Source organism: Ovis aries, chromosome 5, assembly GCF_016772045.2.
Source record: "Ovis aries strain OAR_USU_Benz2616 breed Rambouillet chromosome 5, ARS-UI_Ramb_v3.0, whole genome shotgun sequence".
Classification (NCBI taxonomy): Eukaryota; Metazoa; Chordata; class Mammalia; order Artiodactyla; family Bovidae; genus Ovis; species Ovis aries.
This window is the reverse complement of record NC_056058.1, coordinates 47,151,886-47,157,885: the sequence shown is the minus strand read 5'-3', so window position 1 is coordinate 47,157,885 and position 6,000 is coordinate 47,151,886. Positions and strand designations below refer to the sequence as shown.

Below are 6,000 nucleotides of genomic sequence, written 5' to 3'. Positions count from 1 at the left end.
CAGTAATATCGGAAAATCATATTTCCTATAGTAGTTCTCATTATATTAATCACATCTAAGAAAAAAAGGGGCAAAAGTCTTAGGGATACTTTTCATTCTAGGTTATTTGATTAAAGGATTAAAAAATAAACATCTTGATTTTATAAAGCACAGAACCTCAAACTACCTGCTACTCATGCTTATGATTAACAGTTCATCCAGCTTCAGAGTTTTAAAAATGTTTTGGCATGGGAGGTGACTGAAAATTATACCAGGGCTGACTTGTAGGGCAATCAGCTCTCTGCTTTGACTGTGATATGGATGGAATGGGGCCAAGGTCTCCATGTTTCTTAGTGTTTCTATTTTATTTATCTTCAGCCCTTGTCCTGTGGGTTCTTTATCCTTAAGGACACAGATAACAGGCTGCTGAGTCTAACATGTTTGCTTGAACAGCCTTTTGGCAGTCTTCAACTTAATTTTCCAGGAAGACCAGAAAACAGCCCACCAGTGATCTGAACTGAGGTGATCATCCAAGCTACAAGACTGTGAGTGTTGGGTAAGTTGCTTCCCTTAGGGGTTTCTATGTTTCAGTAAAATGAGGCTTTTTGGTATAGGGATAGAGTGCAGAATGTGCAGCCTTTAGAGTAAAAGAGACCAGTGTTTGAATTTCCTCTTCATGTTTTTCATACTCTTCATCTGTAAAATGGGTTAGTTCAAGAAAAAAATTTATTTGAAAGTACCTAGTACAGTGGCTGGTACATAGCCAAGTACTCAATACATACTCAATATATACTCTTATATACTTATATATATAAGTATATATATACATATACACTTATATATATATATACTCAGTATGTACTCTTATGATCAAAATGAGGAAGCTGCAAGCAGAAAAATAGGAGATGGAAATGGATAGGTAATTCACTCAATAAGAAATACAACTGGGCAGGAAGCATATAGTACTTCAATCTCACTAGTACTGTTTTTGCTCATCAAATTGAACAAAATAAGAATATATGTAATATCCATTGTTGGTGAAATTTTAAACAAATAAGCATTTTCCTATATGTTCATAGAACCTCTTCTGAGGTACTTTCGGTAATATCTATCAAAACCTAAATGCATTACTCTTCATCTCAGCAAGTTTGTTTCTTGGTATCTGTTATACACAAGTATACATGTGAGTATACAAATCTTTATTGCACTATTATTTTTAATAGAGAAAACTGGAACAGCTTAAATTTACTAATATGGACAGATTTCTATGAAATATTATGTGCAAATATTTATATATAAAATGTATTATAGAACATTATAGTATGATCTTATTTATGTAAAGAAAAAGGAATGTGTGTATTTAATAAATGTGTAAAAATAGGTCTGGGAGGATATACTTCATAAGGTTTACCTTCAGGGAAGGAAGTAAGATTAGGGAACAAAGAAAAAATTTTACTTTCTATTCTTCTAAATATTTTGAATTTTCCCAATGACTATATATTATTTTTTATTTGAAAAAATAATCTTTAGAAAGGGCAGTGGTGTGAATTAGACCATCCCTCAGCCCCATGGCGAGTACTTGCTTATTTATTTATTTTTTTGTCAAAAGAGAGAGCAAGTTTATTTAGAGATACACAATGTGTAGACAGAAAGCAGACCACCTCAGAAATTGAGAGCAACCTGTCAGAAGATTAAATAACTGCGAAAAGTACAAGCATCACATGTAAAATTAAACTATTACAGCACTTTAAAAATTTATCCAGGATAATCTAAATATAATATGAATTTGTACCTATTATCATCCATTTAAAAACACATGAGCAAGCTATCTTTAGTAGTATATTTTCATTACATTTCCCCCTCGAGTACTTGTTTAGATCCAACTTTAGAGCTGGGTAGAGTCAAGCACTTCTTAGATTTGGAACGGTGGGCAGAACTTGTGTTTAAAAACCTCCTCTTTATGGTTTGGGGTTTGAATTGTTGAATCACTGAATCCGTGACCCTTTCTGAAGACAGTAGGACTGCATGGGAGTGAGGAGACATGTTTCAGGAAACTTGTGTCCTACTCAAAGTGCTCTATTAAAAAAAGAAAAGATTAAAAAAAAAAAAAAACAAAGAAAGGTCTTGGGCTTCTTTGGAAGAGCTTCATCCCCTCAGAGTCCAAGACCCCTGGGCTGGCACAGAACCTTCCAAGTTCATCTGTCTTTCTGCTTCCTCACTGGTCAGCATGTCAGGCATGCCAGTTCCTTAATGATGAAATTTTTCTTCAGGTCTTAGGGAGCTTTCTTGGATTACTGGAGCCCACCAATTTCACTGTGGTTGCACATTTAGTTCCTACCACTGTGTACAATACCTGGGTGAGAAAATGGATGAAACATCTTATTTAAAATAGGGATAGGAGGGGTTTCCCTGGTGGCTCAGTGTTAAAGAATCCACCTTACAATGTAGGAGACATGGGTTAGATCCCTGATCCGGGAAGAACCCACATGGAGCAACTAAGTCCATGCACTATAACCACTGAGCCAACTCACTAGAACAGACCCTGATGCTGGGAAAGATTGAGGACAGGAGGGGAAGGGGGCAACAGAGGATGAGATGGTTGGATGGCATCACCGACTCAATGAACATGAGTTTGAGCCAACTTCAGGAAACAGTGAAGGACAGGGAAGCCTGGCGTGCTGCGGTTCATGGGGTTGCAAAGAGTTGGACACGACTGAGTGAACAACAACAAACCTTCACGCAGCTTGAGAAGTAGAATATTATAAAAGTTGGGAGGGTCCATGGTGGGGCTGCCAGCACTGTGGTACAAACAGCACTGCACAGAGGTCTTTGCCAAGGTGGGTATAAAGGCTCTGCTGCTGCTAGGCTATGGGCCCACAGAGAATGATCCTTTTTCTAGTTCCCATAGAGACCACTTGCAGGCTCCTGCAGCCCTGTTCTGGGGGATGTTCCACCTGTGTGCTCCATATCCTCTACTAGAAGCAACAGTTATACTGAATTTCGGAGCAGTTATTCTCTTATTTTTCTTTAGCATTTTATCAGATGTATGTGGGAATTCCCAGGTGGTGCTGGTGGTAAAGAACCCACCTACCAATGGAGCAGACAGAAGAGATGAGGGTTCCATCCCTGGGTTGGGAAGATCCCCTGGAGGAGGGCATGGCAACCCACTCCAGGATTCTTGCCTGGAGAATTCCATGGACAGAGGAGCCTGGTGGGCTATGGTCAATAGGGTCTCAAAGAGTGGGACATGACTGAAGTGATTTAGCAGACACGCATAGGTGTATGCATCCCTAAGTCATCCACTTCTCTACGTTTTTCCCTGAAAATTCCATTTGCCATTGTATTCATTTTTCAGTATTGCTCTAACAAATTGTCACAAGCATAGTAGCTTCAAACAACACACTTCAGACCAGATTCGCTAGTATTTAAGACTCCCTGCTCCCAATGCAGGAAGCATGGGTTTGATCCCTGGTCTGGGGACCAGGATCCTGCATGCTGTACTGCATAGCAAAAATTAAAAAACAAGAAAAATGCACAATTTATATGTGGAGGCAGGGGGTATATGGTATGTTTCGGTACCTTCCACTCAATTTCGCTGTGAATCTAAATCTGTTCTACAGTTCCATGGCATGTGGAACTTCCCCAAACAGGGATCAGTCTGTGCCCCCCTGCAGTGGAAGCGTGCAGGCTCACCCACTGGACAGCCAGGGAAGTCCTAGAGTATATGTATTTAAAAAAGGCATTGACTAGTAGCATAAAGGGAGCTGAGAACCCTCTGTTCGGTCTTTGTAATATTTTGTGTAAATCTAAAATTAAAAATAACCAACCACTGACTTACGGTTCTGTGGGTCCTGGTGGCTCAGAGGTTAAAGCGTCTGCCTGCAATGCGGGAGAGCTGGGTTCGATCCCTGGGTCAGAAAGATCCCCAGGAGAAGGAAATGGCAACCCACTCCAGTATTCTTGCCTGGAGAATCCCATGGACAGAGGAGCCTGGTGGGCTACAGTCTACCGGGTCATGAAGTCAAGACACGACTGAGCGACTTCACACACACACATCTTACAGTTCTGTGGGTCCAGAAGTATAACTTGGGTCATGCTGGGCTAAAATCATGACTCTAGGGGAAAATCTAGGGGTCTCTAGAGGAGAGCTGGGCTTTGGTGGCTCAGTGGTATAGAATCTGCCTATCAAGCAGGAGATGCCGTTTTGATCCCTGGGTCAGGAAGATCCCCCTGAGGAGAGCATGGCAACCCAATCCAATATTCTTGCCTGGAGAATCCCATGGACAGTGGAGCCTGGTGGACAGTAGTCCATGGGGTCACAAAAAGTTGGATGCGACTCAGCAACTAACCAAGCAGAAGCAGAGGAGAGTTATTTTCCCTGCCTTGCTTAGCTCCTAGAAGCTGCCCAGATTCCTTGGCTCAAGGTCCTCTTCCTCCTCAAAGCCAGCTGCTAATGTTGAATTGTCAGTCCCACATCTAATCACTCCAACCTGTCTCTTCTGCCTTCCTCTTCCATTTAAATGTAAAGACCCAGATAATCCAGGATAATCTCCACACTTCTGAGTCTGTTGATTTGATACCTTTTCTCTCCTTTGCCATGTAACCTAACATATTCACAGGTTCCAGGGAGTAAAGTGTGAATGCCTTTGAGGCATTGTTCTTCTGCTTCCTACAACCATCTTTGTGTGCTCCTTTGTCACATGCTTGTTCTGCCCACCATCTAAAAGACTATTATTCTTTTGTTTCTTTTTTACAAATAGCTTGTTCCATATTTGTCTGAGTTGTTTTCTGAACAAGTCAAAAGAATAAATACTCTTATTGTGATATACAGACAGTGTTTGGACACAAAATGTCATTAAATATACTCTCTGGATGTTAAACTCTGGGCATTTATCAATACCAAGTCTGAATTTGAAAAGCAAGTAAGGTAATTCAGATACTACCAGTTAAGCTCCCTGTTGTTTCCAACTTTTTAAGTTGCAAAATGAATACATGTAAATAAATTTTAAAAAGAGCAGAAACCATAAATGTACAGTGTGAAAAGAATTCTAAAGCAAACACGTGTAGCCAGCACCCAGTTCAAGAAATAAGGCATAGACAACACCTGTTCCCCAAAGTTCCCCTTGTAATTCTTGTTTATCCCTTACCACCTTCTCTCCTCTTAGAGATAAACCGCTATCCACTTTTATGGTAATAAGTTGATTGCCTTTTCTTTGTAGTTTTACCACAAAAGTATGTACCTCCAAACGACATACAGTAGTTGAGTTTTGTCTCATTTTAAACTGTATAAAAGAGTCATGCTGTGTGTTTCTTTTCTGGTTTCTTTACCTTGTATGTTATAGAGTTCAGCCATGTTGTTATCTGTAGGTTTAAGTCTGATTCATTCATTTTTCATTGCTGTGTGTATTTCATTGGATGGTCCATTCTTCTGTGGCTGATATTTTCTGTTGTTTCCATTTTGGGGCTATCACAATCATTAGAGCTGTGAACATTTTTTGCATATATATTCTGGTACCTATGTGCACATAGTTATCTAGGGTATGCATTTAGGAGTAGAAATGCTAAGCCAGAGTTTTTTGGTCTTCAGCTTTAGTGGATAATGTTAAATTGTTTTCCTGCTATCAGTGAATGACAGATTCTGTTGCTCCACGTCCTTGCCAACACTTGGTATTATCAAACTTACTAATTTCAGCCATTCTGGTGGGTTTATTGTTGTGGCTAATTGTATTTCATTTCAATTTGCTTTCCCCTGGTTATTCATATCATTAACTATTACTCATATTTATTGGCCATTTAGATTTCCTCATATATGCAGAACCTATAAAAAAGGTTTCTTCCGGTGTAATTTTATATTGGATTGTCTGTATTTAAAATTTATTTGATTTCTAGGAGTTCTTTATATAACAGGAATAATACTCCTTTTTGGGTTGAATGCTTTGTAATTAACTTTTCCAGTTCTTTGGCTTGTGTTTTCACTCTTTCCATGGGGTCAAATATAATGTAGTTGAATTTTTTACTCCT

The 6,000-nt window shown here is 39.4% G+C and overlaps 1 protein-coding gene across 30 annotated transcripts in view; it reads left to right on the top strand.

Annotated features, from left to right (window-relative positions):
• Positions 1-378: 378 nt before the first annotated feature.
• Positions 379-6,000, top strand: part of FAM13B (family with sequence similarity 13 member B) — a 99,502-nt gene continuing 93,880 nt past the window's right edge. For all 30 annotated transcript variants that reach the window (XM_060415807.1, XM_060415798.1, XM_060415805.1 and 27 more), the window contains exon 1: positions 379-535. The gene's annotated coding sequence lies outside the window, so the exon portion shown is untranslated. The remainder of the gene's footprint in view (positions 536-6,000) is intronic.